This window comes from Vanessa atalanta, chromosome 30 (assembly GCF_905147765.1).
Source record: "Vanessa atalanta chromosome 30, ilVanAtal1.2, whole genome shotgun sequence".
NCBI lineage: Eukaryota > Metazoa > Arthropoda > Insecta > Lepidoptera > Nymphalidae > Vanessa > Vanessa atalanta.
Genome location: NC_061900.1, coordinates 1,727,678 through 1,744,766, shown reverse-complemented (window position 1 = coordinate 1,744,766; position 17,089 = coordinate 1,727,678). Strand labels below are relative to the sequence as shown.

The window sequence follows — 17,089 nt, the reverse complement described above, 5'->3', positions numbered from 1 at the left end:
GTAACAGGAGTTAAAAGTTTGTGTTTGTTCCTTGTAACGATGCTATGAATATCACATTTTCTCATAAAAATAATATAATATTTTTCCGTACATACATAACATTATATTTACATTACAGAATATATATTGAGAGGCAACAGTTTATATAATTATGTCATTAAATTTATACCTTTATAATTTGTTGTATCATTGGATTATGTTTTGGAATAAAGAGTGCATCTGTGTGGACACACACATGAGCAACTGATATGTCCTTTATAGTTGGTTTTTCCCTTGAGATTGACCACCTTTGCCGATCAAGGAAATCCAGCTATAATTTCAGAAATAATTAGAAGAAAAAAAAAATTATTTAAGGTTATATATCGATATTATGGTGTCTTAAGATACTGTTATGTTTAAATAAAATCATCATGTATTGTATAAATACCAAATGTTTCTGAACCAATGATCAACGTCGGATGTTTGATATCTGTCAAAATATTAAACTCTCATTGGTCGAATATTACGTCATTTGTTGCCGTCGACCAATCACGACTGATCAGCGTTTCAGAAACTGACGGTTAGTGTGCGACGCGCTCAATTCTAATGTACACTATTTCTAAACTAAATTATTTTAACAGAATTAAAATTATTGATATACTTCTAACTGGCTTTTATTTATAAACGGACTAAAGTATATTCCGCGGAACGAACTACCAAGCGGAATTGCCCTTGTACTGTAATTGCTCTCATTGGATAAAACTAATATTACTTATCGAGTAGCCGCGCAAATCGACCAATGACGTGCCAGTATTTTGTTACCTAGGAGTTTGATTCGTGGAATGGGCTTTAGTATTTTAAATTGTATTATTTTATGGGTAGGATGAACTATAAGCTTATTTAAGTTGCTTGGTGGTGAGGTTCAAGCTAGTCTGGGTAAGTACCTCCCACGCATCAGCTATTCTACCGCTAAACACAAATATTTAGTATTGAGTGCCCAAGGAAAATAACATCTTAGCTTCCAAGGTTGTTCGCATTTGCGAGACAAGTATTGTCCATTTGCACGTGCGGACGATAAAAAACTATCAATTACAGGCTAGCAACAGGCAAGAGTAAGCCAAGCATAGTTAGGATTGGTTTATACTTTTTATTTATATTCATGTGTAGATAGACTGTCAAAGTTAAAAAATATATATCAAAAGCGCCCCAAATTCGTGGGTGCCCAAGGGCCCCAGCACAGCTTGAGACGGCTCTGGTCACGAGTAGCTGTCACGCGCACCGAGATAATAAAGTTGGCTCTGACACTCTTCAAGATATAGGTATAAATAATCTAAGCATGTTTAGAAAAAAAAGACCGTCTGCATGGCAAGATGGTTTGGGTAATTTACCACCACGCTGCGATCTACACTTGCAGGTGACTCTACGATGTTCAACGAAGTGTTCAATGTACAGGAAATTACGTGGTTTCCCGCTCATATCCGATACGAGCACGCAGTGAAGTGCAAAATTCTATTTAGATATATAAATAATCAAAGTAAAAAGTATTCGTAACCATACCGAAGAAGTAGTCAACAAATATCATTCAATCCTGAGTTATATTCAAAACTAGCGACCCGCCCCGGCTTCGCACGGGTGCAATGTGGGTAATCCCTAAGAGATAGTCATATAGCATCGCGGACTTTTTTGAAGACCGTTTTAAGGTGTACAATACTGAAGTACATTATCTTGATCTATCTAGTATGGTTCAGCCAGCGTTTACAATGTAAGCGAAAAAAATGTATAAATTTACGACATCACATTAGAAACTTTTAAAATTATCAGTGTTACTTAACTATATTGTCTATATACAAAAACCTTCCTCTCGAATCACTCTATCTATTTAAAAAAACCGCATCAGAAAAAGCGACTTTGTTTTATACTATGTAAATATTGCAACGCTACGAATCATTCTCGGATATGGACTGTTATCCAAAGCAACTTAATTAACAAATTAATGTAGACGCTTGTAAATTTCAGAGAATATTCGTGTGGAAATATCAGAAATATTGACGGGCCGTATCTACATCAACTAATAAACTTATTTTTCTTTGAATCTGGACAATATATGATTATGATGGTCCCATTAGAGATTAGAATTTATGATAAGAGCAATGAATTGTGTTCTTTCCACAACAAGAGCCGAGATAGCCCAGTGGTTAGAACGCGTGCATATTAACCGATCATTTCGGGTTCAAGCCCAGGCAAGCACCACTGAATTTTTACGTGCTTAATTTGTGTTTATAATTCTACATCTCGCGTTCCGAGAGGAAACTTGCACGTGTCCAATTTCAACGAAATTCTGCCACATGTGTATCCACCAATCCGCATTGGAGCAGTGTGGTGGAATATGCTCCAAACCTTCTCCTCAAAAGGAGAGGAGGTCTTAGCCCAGCAGTGAGAAGTTTACAGGCTCTTAACGTGTTCTTTCCAAAACATTTAACGCTTCCCCCCATTTAAAATACAAATCTGATATCTAACATAGGGTAGTTTAATTGGATTTCGTTGTTTTGTTGTTCATACGAAAGAGAACCCGTGACGAACACTGAAACAGAGATTACCATCACCACCGCTACCACAAAGTACCAGGTGTACTAGGGCGTGCTAAGACTTTGGCACCGGCACATACCCCACATACCTCGGAAAAATTAATCCAGCATCAAAAAAAGGTAGTCAATAGTAGTTTTAGCAAGTAAAGTAACTTTTAACAATAAATTAATGTATTACTCCAGAGAATGAGCATATAATGTTTGATATATTTTTATTCAAGGAATTTTAAAAATCCTTTCAGAAAAGCTTAAGTATGTCATTTATATAACTTAGAAAAAAAACCGGATCATGAAAACATCCCTGAGGGACACATCCGTTTTTATGTCGCAGAAGGAGGCAGCGGAACGGGAGCGGGAGGTGGACGCTGCTGCAGACCCGATCCGCCGAAGAAGACCGGGGAGGAGGAAACAACGCTACGCGCACCTTCTCCCCCCGCCTCAATAGGCGCCACAGGGGCTAGGAGGGTTCTCAGTATCCCGGGAATCCCCCCTAGGAATTGGAGGCCCGCATAGGTGGGCTGACCGTCAGGGCGTCACGGTAGCATGCGAAAGCGATCCCGTGGCGCCTACCGATGAGACGGAGAGGGTACCGCTGGTTTTTTAGTGGGTATTCCGGTGTGCCGCTAACATCTTGGGCACCGGCGAGTCCCACATACCCCCTCACTTCCACGTGGGGGAAACGCGTAACGCGTTTTTCCAGCGATAAAAAAAAAAAAAAAGGGACACATCCGTTTACGTTAATTTGAGATTTTTTGGAATTTACATCAACTCTCTGAATTTCAGAACGAATATTAAAAGATTAATCGTAGACATTAAATTTAAGAGTTTTATTTTTAAAGTGATAACTTCTTATGCGAGCGTAATCCGCTTCGTTACGTAACGCGTTACGTTGCCAGTCTGACTGGCTTCCTTTTCTCTTACGCTTACGGCAGCGGTAGGCAGTATTGCCTGCCTAACAATAAACACACACAAAATTCTAATCAACACAAATTCAAAAATCTTTTATTAATTATAAAATATATTTTATAATTTCATTGATAAACAACCTTTCCGTACATTATCATATTCATTTACATAAAATTTAAGTATTAACTTAAACTTTTCTCAAGTTAAACAACTTAAATATTAAATAATTCAACTTAAATTAGTTTAAGTTGTCACTCCTGTCGGGCGTCCCGAGACCAACACGTATTTCTTTATTACATTAGCTATTATACTAATTTTATTATATATTAATACATTTTATACGAATATATAACAAGTTGGTTAAATTGTGTTTAAACTTGTGCAAACAAAATTATCATTTTCATAGAATTTCCGCCATTTTGACCGCACGTACCATAGCTGTAAACAGCCACGTTAAAAAAAGAACATCCCATCGTAAACAGTTCACTGGCGCGACCAAATAAAAGGTTTAATGTTATTAATCGTGACGAGCTTACAACGAACAGACAAAATTATTCTACAATAATATTTACTTCGACAGCTTGACAGATATTTCCTGTTAGGAATACATGGAATTAGTAAAAAGTAGTAAAATTATCTATGTTTAAATCTCATTGTCTATGATTCGAGATCCGAGATGACTGTTAGAACGCGTGTATCTTAACCGATGATTTAAGCACAGGCAAGTACAGCTGAATTTTCCATTTAATTTAGGTTTATAATTTACGACACATGCAGGTATCCTCATGATTTATTTTTAAAACATCCTGTGGAAACCTGCATATGTTTAATTTTAGTGAAATTCTTCCACATGTGTCCACCTACCCGTATTGGAGCAGCGTTTTGGAATACTCCAAACCTTTTCCTTAAAGGGAGAGAACTTAGCCCAATTTACAGACTGTTACTATGTTGTGTGTCTTTGATTTTTTATGCATTAGCAGCCCGTAAATGTCCCACTGCTGGGATAAAGGCCTCATCTCCTTCCTTGTCTTTGATTAGTATATATTATATTTAATAGAACACAAAAGGCTCTTGGTGGTAGGGTTTTGTGCAACCCGCCATTTTCTGCCGCCAAACAGTAATACTCAGTATTGTTGTGTTCCGGTTTGAAAGGTGAGTGAGTGAGTACAGGCCCATGGGATAACACCTTTGTTCCCAAAGTTGGCGGCGCATCGGCGATGTTACTAATGGTTAATATATCTAACAGCGCCAATGTATATGGTCATATAATGACATCTTACCATCAGGTGACCCATTTTCCTGAAGAAGTGAAAGATCACATAATGTCTCCGTGGCAAGTTCCGTAACGGCGGTCAACCTTAAAGTTTTCGATATTACAGGGCACGGAAGTGGTGATCATCACTCACCCTTCAAACTGGAACACAATAATACTGAGTACTGCTGTTTGATGGTAGAATATCTGATGAGTGGGTGGTACTTACCCCGACGGGATGTAGTGAGGTTATTATTTAACGTTATATAATTAAATTGTGGAACCCTAAATTCTTACGGAACCATTCAATCCCAAAAACTAGATCTCGTGCCTCGCAAATTTCCTTTAACGGATAACGGTAAAGTTTTGTTAACGCATGCGCGATAATCAGCTGCCCTACATCGTGGTCCGGTGACACTTTTAAGCTAAACGAAAGTTCAAATGATTCGACATTAAACTTGGCTTAGTAAATCAATGAGTAGAATTGATAAAGAATTTTCGAGAACTGTTTTGTTTATTTGCATTATACGATTAAATTTTATGGTCTCAGATGGCACGATATTTACGAAATAACTTAAATTATAACAGATAATATTTATAAAATTCTATTCGAAAAATTATAGCACACAAACTTTCACCCCTCATTTTACCTCCTCGCTGCACGACTGTTGCTACCAGATGGACGACCTTCAGTCAAAAACTATGAAATCCTTTTATAAAACACGTTACTCTGAACCGACATTAATGACATAGAGGAAAGGTAAATTTTCATTATGATTTTTTCTTTCAGTGAATAAGTACGACATTAATATAGCACATGAAAAACTAACATGAAAAAACACAACGTTGGTTTATCCGGATTTTATATTTTACGATCCTAGAAAAAAATAAGCAAAACAACCATACAAATCGAATGAAGTTCACTTTTATATTAAGAACCTTAGTTCAATTTTATATAAAAAAAAAATTCACATTTATTTATTAATCTGTGCTTGAATTACCGTTTAGAGAACTAATGTCACTTGCCAGTTAGTGTTCTTAACGCTAATTTTAAGTTAAATAAAAGAAATATTATTTGTGAATTGTGTTTTTACGAATTTGTTACTGTGACAAAATATGACAATGTTTTTTAGACCTCGATATAATAAAAATTTCAACTAGGCTGTATAGATTAATGCGTTACCTTGACAAAGATCTTTTAAAAAGTATCCTTAATGGTTGGGCTTTGTGCAAGCCTTTCTGGGCAATAAGTAACAATCCCTAGTTGTGTTGCGGTTGGAAGGGCGAGTGAGTCAGTGTAATTACTGGCAGAACAGACATAACATCTTAGTTCAAAATATTCGTGCATTGGCATTATAAGGAATTGTTAAGATTTCCAACGGAAAAGTGATCGGCGCCGTGAGCTGTTGAATAATTATGTTAAAATGTTTACTTATAATCTTCATCTAACTTTTACAAGTAAACGATACTTGATAATATATTTTCTTACCACTATATTAACGAGCAAAATTAAAGTTTTAAATGTCACATAAAGTTTTTTACAATTTGATATGCCAATCAGTGGCGTAGCTATCGTAGGGCCAGGTGGTGCAGTGCACCAGGGCCCCGGAGCTCAGGGGGCCCTCTAACCTAAGCTTTGAATAGAGATGACATATGGATTTAGCCTACTAATGATAAGTTTATCTCAATGTATCCTGTATCCTATTTTTATTCCTATTTATAATTTTGAAGTGCAATATAAGTTAAAGAGGGGGTGAGGGCTCATTTCTTTTTCTATGCACCGGGGCCCTTGTCCGCCTAGCTACGCCACTGATGCCAATACATATCTCTACATTGCGAAATCGCTTCCCGCCGTCTGTACGCTTAGCTCTTTTTAGTATGCGACAGATTTTAATGCGGTTTTCATCAATAAACAGACAGACACTCACTCAGAAGTTTATATGTGTAATCATTGCATACTATAGTAGAGCAAAAGCCGAGAATTTCAACATTACTAGCCAGAAAAAATAATAACTTTTCTGTATTATGTTTGTTCTTTAATCTAACTAGCGACACGCCCCGGCTTTACACAGGTGTGTGCTGAAAGACCTTTTAAAGGTGTACAATACTGTAGTACATTATTTTGATCTATCTCGTAGGGTTCAGCCAGAGTTTGCAATGTAAGCGCAAAAAATGTGTTTATTTACGACATTAGAAACCTCTAAAATTATCAGTGTTTCTCTATGTTGTACACATATAAACATTCCTCTTGAATCAATATATCTATTAAAAAAAAACTCATCAAAATCCGTTGTGTGTGTGTAATTTTAGAGATCTAAGAATTCATAGGGACAGACAGCGGTAAGTGAAGATTGAGACCTTTATTATACCGGTGTTAAGCAGGACGGATACCTAAAGAATAATAAAAATAATTGTATTATTTAAAAGTGTATTGATACTAAATTTTATTATACGAATAAATTAAAAAAAAAAGCTTAAACTATGACATTTAACTGGCTATTAATAGCATTTAAATTAAACAGGTTAGCAATTGTGAATTTTGTTTACACATCACAAGAGAATCACTACTTTCACAAATACTAGCCTCTGAATAACTCTGGCCGTGCGGAGTGTAACGTGTTATTATAAAGATAGAAAGAGATAGATGTACATATGACATACGAACGATTGAAATCGTTTTTATATATTTAAAGGTGGTAGGTAAGTTATATAAAATTAGGTAGGTCATTGATCATCTTTGACAAATGAGTTATCTGATGGCTGTATACGGCAAAAACAAAAGAAAATCCTATCCTATTTATCATCCCTTATATTATAGTCAATGCGTCTTAAGAGCTATGATTGTTACCGACTTTAGATATTTAGATTTAGAGCCTATTCCAATGGAATAGGAAAAAAAATAAACAAACCTTAGATTTACGTATTTCATATGATTTCCTAATAACTCAGCTATATTGTGCACTACTGCTACACTACAGCTATATTAACCACTTATTTCAACTTTAATTTTAATTCCGAAGTTCTGACAAATGTTTCGTCGATGATCAAAACGCCATTTTTTCGCAAATCCATAGTGAAAATCATAGATTAATCAAGCTCTCGACCAATGATATCGCGTCATTTCGCTGTCGAATGTTGTTTATTTGGCTTTTTTCCTGTTATGGTTTGGAAAACATTAGTTAATAAAGCGTAAATATAAAATATTTTAACAAATCACAAACTATATCCTACAAATATTTTAGTATTTCAATTGATTCTTTCCATTCCAATAAAATATTTATTTTGATTAATAGTATGGTTTTTATTTTGACTCGAAATTAAGCGTACAGTAAAAGTCGGACAACCAGCCATTCGTTTGGCTAGATACGAACAAGAAAGATGTGCTGTCAAATAAATACCTATATTATAAAAATAGTAAGTGTCTTTAATTTTAAATCTAACGGCCTAAAGTAAAGTTTAATAATGAAAAATAAAGTGTTGTGAAGCTTAAGTGACTAAGATAATAATGCCGTAACATGATGTTATGTCCTTAGTTAGCCTGGTTCACAAACCCTTCAAACCGGAACTCAATAACGCTTATTATTGCTGTTTGTTGGTAGAATATCTAACAATCTGGTGGTTAAACAAGTCGGTAGTGCACAAAGCCCTACCATCAAGTAAAGTGGTTAATAGATAGATATATAGATTCTAAATTTAAACCCGGGCAAGCACGAGTATATTTTCACGTGCTTAATTTTTGTATATCTGTGTCTGTACTCGTGGTCGATGGTGAAGTAAAACATCGTTAGAATATTTATATGTGGTGGACGACAATTCGCCACATGTGTCCACCAACCCGTGTTAGGGCTCCGTCATGAAATAAGCTTCAAATCTTCTCCTCCAGAGAGAGAGATTATAAATTAGCCCATATAGATTTACAGGCTATTAATTCTGAAATCTTGCGATTAAATCTCATCTGAATAGGACATCAATGTGTTTTATTAATAATTAAAGTTATACTAAAAATACCAAATGTATTTGTTACATGTACATAATAAATGATTCAGTTGATAACAAATTCATATAAACAAAGTTAAATCAATGAACGCAATCTCGTGATGAAAAACGCAATGAAATTATAGATAGATATTTAGATTCAATATTCGTTAATATAACGGCAAATAATAACTACAATAATTTCTTACTAATTCTTCTTTGTAGAATTTACAAACGATTAGAATATTTAATTAGCCGTTCCGCTTGGTTTTACAAACTTTAACCTTACGTAATTAGTAATATTACTATAGTTTAACTATATCTAGATATCTAAACATATATTACATTAAAATTCTTAATTCTTCAGAACCTTTATTGTGGCCCCCGTACGGTCTCCCCTAAGTACATCCCTGGTTACTGCTCCACTCCCGTGGTAGCGTAATGTTATATCGGTTAACACTTGACTTAGTATTAGGATGGGGATCAATTCTACTAATAACTGTGAAGATACGCTCCGTTTCAACTTCCTCGCAAAAATTAAGGTTCGCAACTAAATACTATTCTACTTATTTATATCGGTTACGATTATATTTCGATGCAAGTTTATCAGAACGGCAACGATTGCGTTTCGATTGCGATAAACTGTCAATTCATTAGAAGAATTGGGGTCCTGGTTCATCCTGAGTTAATGACGTCCACTTCCATGACATCGACATTTTCAGCAAAAACCTTAATTTTTGCTGTTGAAACACTAGGCTCTTGGAGTAGTAGTGCAAAAGGCTTCACTAAAGTAACTTAACTAATTAACATTTTTCAATTTGTGTTGGTTCTGTGCTGGCTGATACCAAGCTCAAAAAAATTGTCGACATGTCTATTGAATTAGGGATATCTTAGACAAATCCGTTTTTGAATTCACTTCACACTTTTCACACATTCACACAAATTTGAGCACGAGATGAATTATAAACACAAATTAAGCACATGAAAAATCAGTGGTGCTTGCTTGGGCCCATAATCATCGGTTAAGATGCACGTGTTCTAACCACTGGGCCATCTCAGCTCTCCTCCATAACATAAACATAACATAAGCAGCCCGTAAATGTCCCACTGCTGGGATAAAGGCCTCCTCTCCTTTGAGGAGAAGGTTTGGAGCATATTCCACCACGCTGCTCCAATGCGGGTTGGCGGAATACACATGTGGCTGAATTTCGTTGAAATTAGACACATGCAGGTTTCCTCACGATGTTTTCCTTCACCGCCGAGCACGAGATGAATTATAAACACAAATTAAGCACATGAAATTTCAGTGGTGCCTGCCTGGGTTTGAACCCGAAATCATCGGTTAAGATGCACGCGTTCTAACCACTGGGCCATCTCGGCTCTCCTCCCCCAATTTTTAATTCAATCAAAACGATAGAGATACACTTTAAGCAAATTCGATCTGACAAATTTCACTACACGAGTGTACTATATACGAAGAAAAATATATATTCATTTAAATTAGTAAAAGTCTATACTAATATTATAAATGCGAAAGTTTGACTCTGTTTGTCTGCGTGTCTTTTACGTTTTTACGGCCAAACTACTGTATAAATTGCAAGGATAGAATAAGGCTAACGTAACACCTAACGACCAACCCATAAAACAAGTAATTTAGTATAAATAATAATTGAAGTTCTCATAAAAACCTACTCTATTTTATTGTAATATTTTGATTCCCCGCACTCAGCGACCATTAGTTACGGTCAATTTTTCTAATTGACTGTGTAAGATGCGTAATCTGACTTATCGATTACTACTAACAGCAATTTTGTGGTTTTTTTACGTCAAAGAAAGGAGATGTTAGTGCACTGGTACCGTAACCGAGTAGGCATATGACTCTATTCCACCTGAAGGTAAGGAGTAGTGAAGTCTAAACACGAAGCCGGCCAATACAGTCAGGGAGAATGAACTGCACTAGTCACCATCGCATTCTTCATTTGTAGTTTAAAAAATAGTCATTATTCATATCACCAACCTTGAGAACTAAGATAATATATCCCTGGTGTCTGTAGTTAGACTAGCTCACAAACTTTTCAAGTTAGAACGCCACAATACTATTGCTATTGAGTGGGTAGTGTCTATCCAGATGGGATTTGTTTGTACAAAGCCCTAGTAACAAGGAATATTGTGGTATATTCGCTTTAAAGAGCGAACGAGCTAGTTCCATACTATAAGCCGTGATAGCCCAGTAGCTTAAATAATATTCTATAACATAATATACAAACAAAATTATAGTAAGTTTTGCTGTTTGTCATAATATACGATGAGGTCTGAGGTCCCCGAATGGGTTTGCAGTTTGTACAAAGTCATATCTTAAAATGAAAACATCATTGGTTTACATTCAGCTTCATTCATATTTGAACTCATGCTAAATTTATTTTTTTCCATTACCAAATAAAAAATAAATCAAATATTCTCAAACATTCGTTAAGAAAACAGAAAACATTGTATACCATACCCATTATATGTACCATATTCGTCACGGTCATGTGAAAGCGATCCCGTAGCGCCCTGGCTAGCTTTCGGTCTGAGAAGTCATGACCGGGAAATATTCGCAGATTATATATATATAGATTATAGATATAAATACTAGCTATGCTCGCGGATTTATCCGCAGCTATTTCACTTTCTAATTGTAAGAGTCTTATTGTTACTGAATTTAATTAAAATACTTAATTTGGATAACCGGTTCAACAGATTCAGATTTTATTTATTACAAACAAAGAAATTTTTATTCATAATATTATTTTATACGACTCGGATGGCACGGTAAAATACTTTTTATTGTTACAATAAAATATTTTCCTTATAATAGTAAGTAGTTGTTTACAATAATTCTTATACTTAAATATCATTTAAAATACTTCTGCCATAATTACGTTAACTTCAAGAACATTGGACTTTCATACAAACCATCCCCTGTTATAACCCCAGAAGGGGGTTGATTTCTAATGATAAACAACACCTCCATACCATAAATAGAGCATACATTTAAAATTTCAAGTCTCTTACTTACAAAATGCAGGACTTTCGTACAAACTGCCAACCCCGTTTTATCGCCTTAGGGGTAGAGTTTTGTAAGATCCATTCTTAGCGGACATCAGTCTTAGTCTACACCCTATAAGGTGAACACACTTCCAACTTCCATACTCCGGTCTTTAACGGCGAATTTTTGTATAGTAAAAATTATACCCGACTTGGGGTTTTATCCGGCACTTCGAGATCTGCCGCCTTATGTATAGTTAATGTCTTGCTACTACACAACAAGATTAAGTAACATTACTGTTAATGATAACTTACATAAGTAATTAATATAAATTTCGTAACATTACCCGAACATACGTTCTTTTTTGGGTAATAAATCTTCTATATATATATATATAAAAGCGAAATACTACTCACTGATTAATCTGAACCTATAATACCTACAAACTTGAAATTTGGCAAGTAGGTTCCTTATAGGGTTACATCCGCTAAAAATTTTACAAAACTCCACCCCTAAGGGGTTGGAAGTTTGTGTTTTATATATTACGCGCGGGTAAAGCCGCCGGTTCAGCTACTGTCTCTATAAACCTATGGTTCTAGATTTAAGTCAGTTAATATTACTTGTTTCTTGTTAGGTGACATTCTAGTACCACGAACACCTTGTAAAACCGTTAGTCTTCAGCTTCTCTAGTGTAAGATCGATAGGACATTGAGGATAAAAAAAAATCTTTAAAATGACATGACATACACTGCCCGTAAATATTCGCAACTTTGAGATTGACCGCCCGTACTGAAAATTACACTGCCTAACTCACCCTTTAAGCCGGAAAATCAAATTAATTTTATTCAAGTAAACTTCACAATGAAGCGTTTTTGAGTCAACGATATTTAAATACTACCACCATTGCGGAAAGCAGCCTTCAGCGAGAAGAAACGGCAAGAAACTCGCATAGTTATTTATTATTATTCTATTTACAAATAAACCTTTAAATTAAATAGTCCTAGTCTGTATAAAATACGCAATAAAAAAAAATCAAAGTCGCAGCACGCGCGGTCCATGCTACAATCCTGTCTCCAAGAATAACTGTTGTTGAAATTCGTTCAGTCGAGCGAAAACCGTCGTCGTGAGTGTACGTTCAGTTAACACGAACCCGTTTTGTTTATTTACGTTTATTTTAAAAATACATAACATTAAAAAGTTAGTTAAGTGATGTTATATAAATATCTATAGTGATTATATTTGGGGTGAGTTGTATTTTTTATAATTATAAATGTGTTATTTAAATTACAATTTCCTTTAAACGGTTTTAATTGGTACTGCATAAGACATTCTACGGTTGTTTTCTTTTTAAATTTTTAAATGTAGACTGTATAGAGATCAACTTTCGATGTAGTTTTACGATTATCGCAAGCTGTATAATGTTTAAAAAAAAAAGAAGTTATATTTGGTACTTATGTTATAATTTATTTATTAATAATAATAAATCAAATGTTAGTAACAATATTTCAACTTTTAAATGTTTCCTTAATCATAAGCACAATTTAGACAATTATATTAAACTATTTTAATAAATGGAGCATTTTTTGTATCCAATGTAAATACCTAACATTTTAGTACCTTTCACTTGACCTGTCAACCGATTTTAGTTTTTTTTTTTTTATTAGCCTTTGACGAGCTTTAGTGTTGTAAATATTGTATTTATCTGTATCTATAAAAAATATTGCTGTTTTTTTTTTTTTAGAACACGCGTCACGCAAAAACCGCCTAATATTTTTAAATGAAATTCGTAATATTCAGCGTATTTTTAAGGCTAAAAATTATCATACATTATGTTTAACGTAGCCTAAATCGCGATCGTACCCTGAAAATGTTTGTACATTATTTTGAACTATCTCGTAGGTCTTAGCCAGCGTTTACAATGTGAGCGCAAAAAAAATGAGTTTATATATGACATTAATTAGAAAATTATACATATAAACCTTCATCTCGAATCGCTCTATATATTAAAAAGATTGCATAATTTTAAAGATCTAAGCATACACAGGGACAGACAGACAGTGGGAAGCGACTTTGTTTTATACCATGTAGTTATGTTTATTAAATACTAGCGACCCGCCCCGGCTTCGCACGGGTGTAATGTTGATACTAAATATACTACAGAATGACTTACAACGTTCACAGTTTTTCAGTCATTAGACAATACAAACCGCTACGAAAATATTTATTTAAATTACACGCTATAAAGGGCCATATTGTTCTATATTAAATTCACAATGTATTTAAGGTACTTAATTGGATCCGGATTAATGCTGTATTGCTTAAAATTGCTTCGAAAATAAGCCACTATATATCGTAAAAACTAAACGATAAAAATGGTTATTGTGGTTTATCCCTTAGAGATAGACATATACCATCGTGGACATTTTTGTAGACCTTTTTAAGGTGTACAATACTGTAGTACATTATTTTGTTCTATCTCGTAGGGTTCAGCCAGCGTTTGCAATGTAAGCGCAAAAAATGTGTTTATTTACGACATAATTTCAGAAACCTCTAAAATTATCAGTGTTTCTCTAGTATATTGTGCACGTATTATACATATAAAGCTTCCTCTTGAATCGATCTATCTATTGAAAAAAAAAACATCAAAATCTGTTGCGTAGTTTTTAAGATCTAAGGATCATGGACAGACAGCGGTAAGCGACTTTGTTTTATACAATGTAATGCTTATGTGGCTATGTTTATTAAATATACAATTGTATTGTTGAATAATTTATATCAAACCGTATTACATGAAGCGGTCTTGACTTTTTTTTTATGTAGAACGTATTCGAAATGGCGTATGAGCCACCTGATGGTAAGAGGTCATTTCATTCATGTCAGCCGAAGGACGTCCACTGGACATAGGCCTACCCCAAAGATCGCCACAACGACCGGTCTTGTGCAGCCCGCAACCAACGCAGAGGTCACCACCGCGCAAAAATCATTCCCTACATCGCGCGCCACCAACTTTGAGAACTAAGTTATTATGTTCCTTGTACCTGTAGTTACACTGGCTCACTCACCTTTCAAACCGAAGCACACCTAAACTAAATATTGCTGTTTGGGGGTACAATATATGATGAGTGGGTGGTACCTACCCCGGGCTTGGACAAAGCTCTTAATCTTAATTATATTTCAGCCAATTAACACAATATCTTAATTAATTATACATTTGAACCTTCGTCTTGAATCACTCCGTCCAATGGTAATCGTATTAAAACCTGTTTGGTAGTTTTTGTATTACGTTCACACAGACAAAATGACACGGACTTCGTATTATAATATGTAGTCATTGGAATAGATATAGTAACTACAGTTATAAGTTAACTATAGTTCAAGCGTCTATATTGCAAGGGTACACGGGCCTAGCGATGTAAAAAGTCGCAGGATCGATCTGAAGAAAATCAAAATATACTTTATTCAAGTAGGTTTTTACAAGCACTTTTGAATCGTCATTCAACAAACTATTTAAAGTAAAGCTAACACCGGTTCGGAATGTAGATACTACCGAGAAGAACCGGCAAGAAACTCAGTAGTTACATCTTTTTCAACGTCTAAAAATAGTTAGTCAGTCAAGTTAGTTAAATACAATTATATATGTATGTTATGTCTCCTGATTGTGATGATTTCCCATCAGCCCTGTCTTAAGCAAAACAAGCGCTCAGTTGAAAGCAGTGTTATAAAGATTCCTCTACCTTTTTGGTAATGATCAATTCTTGGACCATAGATGAGGCGTTCCATAATGGCTTCTGGGTTTCTTTTCGTACCCTTGCATTCTTGATGGCCATAATTATATGTATATACTAGCAACCCGCCCCGTCTCTAGAAAATTACATGGTTATGAATGGTTTGGAATGTAGATTCTACCGAAAAGAACCGGCGAGATACTCGGTAGTTACTCTTTTTCAAATCCTGCCCGTAAATCAACAAGTATTAGCTCCACGCTTTTTTGTCATCTGTCATAATCTTGTGTCGAATAAATTATTTTATTTATTAATGGTTTATAACAAATTATTTGAATTTACGAATCGGCAAAGTTAAAAATATCTGCGATATTTTATTACAACGGATACCTTGCTCCAAGAAGGATTTATTGACTTTGCGGAGTCGGAAACTTGGCGTTATGAGCTTATCCTTACGTCTCGTGCACATACAATGATTATCACTGATTCTATGAAATAAACCTAGGGCATTATGCTGCTATGCCAAGAGTCTGCAGGCTATACAACATTCTTTCAAAACAACATGCCGAGTTAGATATTTTCAACTCTAAATTAAATAATTACAAGACAAGTCTCGCAAAAGCACTTTGTGAGACACTTTGTTGATATTTTTATTTTTATAAATAACTGTTGCTGCTGTTTTTTGTCATTGCTATTAGGTACCTTTAATGTTTTAATATTTGCTGTTTTTTTTTTTTAATTTTCTCATGCTTGTTTTTTTTTTTAATTTTTTAATATTAGTTTTTAACTATTATGTTTTGCTTAGTCACATAAATTAGCAAGCTGTGGTCTCCTGTAATTGAAAGAGCACAATTTTTGTAACATTTACCATTGTTTTGTTTATAATTGTATAATCTTTTGATGGAGATCCTTATATAAATAAACAATAAATTGTTGTAAATATATTGTGACGCAACAGTGAGTATTCCTATTTTATTAAAAACCAAAGGAGTCTAGCTCCAAGATCAGAAATAAACCGAACTGCTCTTTTCTGAGAAATAAAAACAGATTCAATAATTGCAGCGATACCAAAAAGTATCTTATGGTATGGTTAGAGAGAGTGTTACATGTGAGATGACGTCCGACAGAGAAGTATGGAAGAAGAAGACATGCTGCGCCGACCCCAAGTAAAATTGAGACAAGGGCAAGAGGATGATGACGTATTTCTCTAATATAAAGATATATATTAAAGGTAATGTTGAAATAATTCTTATTTATTTAATAGGTATGGACCAATGTGCCAATTGATAATGCATAGACATTGCTGTAAGGAATATTAACCAACCCCTACATCACAAATGCGCCACTAACCTTGTCAACTGAGATGTTATGTCCCTTGTGCCTCTTGTCTGTAAAATGGTTCAATGGCCTTTCAAACCACACACAACGATACTAAATATTGTCGTTGTACTACCAGACTCCCAGGAGTCTGGAGTAACATCTGGATGTTACTTTGAGGAATCGACAGAAAAGAGGACCCAGGACCTCGGGACCTGTGGCTTTATATCTGTATCTGGCCCTTACTAAAGCAGTTGAACGAGTGTGATACAAAATGACTCCTCACAGTGTTTATATACAAAATGTTTTGCGGTTAGAGAAAGTT

General features: G+C 34.9%; 1 protein-coding gene across 2 annotated transcripts in view; it reads left to right on the top strand.

Annotated features, from left to right (window-relative positions):
* The first annotated feature begins 12,833 nt into the window (after window positions 1-12,833).
* The window catches only part of LOC125075174, a 29,169-nt gene continuing 24,913 nt past the window's right edge, over window positions 12,834-17,089 (top strand). For both annotated transcript variants that reach the window (XM_047686803.1, XM_047686801.1), the window contains exon 1: window positions 12,834-12,969. The gene's annotated coding sequence lies outside the window, so the exon portion shown is untranslated. The remainder of the gene's footprint in view (window positions 12,970-17,089) is intronic.